Consider the following 3,483-nt stretch of genomic DNA (forward strand, 5'->3'; position numbering starts at 1 on the left):
TTAAGACAGCGATGGCGCCACAGTGCCCGCCTTTCGACGCCACCCACAAAGCCTGCAGCCTCTGTCGACCATAGCACCCAATCTCCAGTGGCTCTGCCGCACGAAGCCGTGGACCGGCAATGACTCCACCCGCACCCGTTCGTGCACCACCCCAACCGCCAAACGCGCACCTCCAGCGGATGAACGGCGGACGTTTCCCGCACTCGTAAAGTGCAATCCACCCCTATAACGTGCGTTTCATGAAGAGTTATTGCCAATATGCGACATTCCCGCTGTCCCTATACATGAGCCGCGACCTGTACCACTTACGAGCGAGAGACGCGATCGCGTTGCTCACTGTACGGCGTCCGATACCGAGCCATCAGCATGTCGGTCCCCATGCGCGTTGCACTCGCACTCGCAGTCGCAAAAACGTGGGGCAAATATATTACGCGGAAGAGTTATAACAGACCGAGCCCCACTGCATGAGGGGAGTCTTTGTCACTAATGTACACAGATGGAACATTTTGGACTGGAACCAGATTACCCGTACACACGGCGCTGATTAGTAATCAATGCAGAGCCATCAAACTACAGAATATATATACAACTGTCCGTATACATGCTGAAAGAGTCTGCCCACAATGGGAACCACACGTCAGCCAGCCACTCTGATCACGCACCACTCTCTGCTTCTAACGGGCGCACATACAATATGTAAGCACCAGCATGGAACAACATCCAGTGCATCCTCTCCGCCACATTACACAATCCACACTATCACAACCAGACCAGGAGGTCCATGCGGAAAATACAATATCCCACCCTTTCGACATCCACCATTGCGCAGATCAGGCACCAACACCCACACATGTCCTATACAACGGTGCACCCAACATCACAATAGTACCTCCTGTCACAGCGCACAAACAATGACATGAGTCAAAGACACAGGTCTGACACAAGCATAGAATTGGAGCGCCGCCTCTAATAAGCCAAAGGTGCATCCTGACGTGACAAATCTGATCATGTCACAAGCATTCACTTACTATAATCACTATCAACGAACCTGCCGCCCCCGCCCCCCCCTACACCTTTCCTTACAACAACGTGTAACCTAACCTAACCTAACCTATGTTGTACCTTAACCTAACCTATGTTGTACCTTAACCTAACCTATGTTGTACCTTAACCTAACCTATGTTGTACCTTAACCTAACCTATGTTGTACCTTAACCTAACCTATGTTGTGCCTTAACCTAACCTATGTTGTGCCTTAACCTAACCTATGTTGTGCCTTAACCTAACCTATGTTGTGCCTTAACCTAACCTATGTTGTGCCTTAACCTAACCTATGTTGTGCCTTAACCTAACCTATGTTGTGCCTTAACCTAACCTATGTTGTGCCTTAACCTAACCTATGTTGTGCCTTAACCTAACCTATGTTGTGCCTTAACCTAACCCATGTTGTGCCTTAACCTAACCCATGTTGTGCCTTAACCTAACCCATGTTGTGCCTTAACCTAACCCATGTTGTGCCTTAACCTAACCCATGTTGTGCCTTAACCTAACCCATGTTGTGCCTTAACCTAACCCATGTTGTGCCTTAACCTAACCCATGTTGTGCCTTAACCTAACCCATGTTGTGCCTTAACCTAACCCATGTTGTGCCTTAACCTAACCCATGTTGTGCCTTAACCTAACCCATGTTGTGCCTTAACCTAACCCATGTTGTGCCTTAACCTAACCCATGTTGTGCCTTAACCTAACCTATGTTGTGCCTTAACCTAACCTATGTTGTGCCTTAACCTAACCTATGTTGTGCCTTAACCTAACCCATGTTGTGCCTTAACCTAACCCATGTTGTGCCTTAACCTAACCCATGTTGTGCCTTAACCTAACCCATGTTGTGCCTTAACCTAACCCATGTTGTGCCTTAACCTAACCCATGTTGTGCCTTAACCTAACCCATGTTGTGCCTTAACCTAACCCATGTTGTGCCTTAACCTAACCCATGTTGTGCCTTAACCTAACCCATGTTGTGCCTTAACCTAACCCATGTTGTGCCTTAACCTAACCCATGTTGTGCCTTAACCTAACCCATGTTGTGCCTTAACCTAACCCATGTCGTGCCTTAACCTAACCCACGTCGTGCCTTAACCTAACCCACGTTGTCGCCTAACGTAACCCACGTTGTCGCCTAAACCTGCTCTGTAATTGTTATACGACTCGTTCAATTAGTGTAGTGTTGCCCACCCGCAACCCTCGCAATATAGTTCGCTACTCGCACTCCCCGCTCCCCTGTGTATCGCTTCATGTTAAACACCTTGCAAGTCTTGCTCACTTTCCACATGCTCCTGCTGTACACTGTAATGTGGATGGCAGCAGGACGTACATGCCGCCCCTCCCCACGTCCCCACCTTGCCCCCTGCCTTCGCAAGCTGGTTGGTGAGAACTTTGCATGTTCAATGCCCTCCGCATGCGACGTACTCAGGCTACGTTGTGGTGCGGCCTGTGTCAACTGTCCGCTAATGTCGTACGCGTAAACCACAATCTGTACTGCACATTCGCCCTCCGCATGCGACGTACTCAGGCTACGTTGTGGTGCGGCCTGTGTCAACTGTCCGCTAATGTCGTACGCGTAAACCACAATCTGTACTGCACATTCGTCCTTATGTACTGAATGATACATCGTGGCACATGTGTGACCGTACAACGACTGCGCCCAAAAACGGCGGACCATACAGTGCAAATATTGTGCACGCAGCTACGTGTCGTCTCCCTATGAGAGCTGGATTGCAGTGTGGTACGCCATAGAGACGTGTGGGAGGAACGGACGCCGTGGATGGCGATCAGCATGAGCTGTCTGTTGATGTATTCGGACCTAGTCGTCTCTCCTCACACACCGTGATGGCATGGTGCACCGCGTTCCATATCTGCGACATGCTACAGAGGCCGGTTGACAGTCGTTCGAGCAATGGACATCGCATACGTACGGGGGCCACCTTCCACGTATTGTCTAGGCGTGCACATTTTGTTGCGTGTATGTGGGCAGACGTAGTGTGGCGTGACACCTGACACAGGCATGCAATAATCGTGGAAGTTGCAAATGGCGATGGACGCCTGCGTTTTCTGGTGAAGTTACGCAAATGAACAAATGGTAACCTGTTGTGGTGCGGTTGTTCTCGCTAGGGGTGAATCGGTGATGGCGACGATAGGTTGAGGTACTAACCGGTTGTTCCAGCGATACCCACCATGCCGACGAAACTGAACGGCATCTGGGTGTGAAGCGATACGCGGCGGTGGCTGGGTGGGACCGTCCCCGGCCGGTGAGGGGGCGCCTCCCGGCGTGCTGGCCGCGCGGTGCGTGGGCGCACGCGCTACAGCCGGCTGGTGGGGGCGGCCAGTGGCAGGCGCGCCGGCCGACGGACGCGGCAGGCGTCGCAGCTGCGCGCCGGCGCACCCTGCGCGCGGCGCCGTGCGGCCAAAGTAGGTCCTCGCGGG

The sequence above is a fragment of the Schistocerca piceifrons genome, unplaced genomic scaffold, assembly GCF_021461385.2.
Source record: "Schistocerca piceifrons isolate TAMUIC-IGC-003096 unplaced genomic scaffold, iqSchPice1.1 HiC_scaffold_1094, whole genome shotgun sequence".
NCBI classification, from domain to species: Eukaryota; Metazoa; Arthropoda; class Insecta; order Orthoptera; family Acrididae; genus Schistocerca; species Schistocerca piceifrons.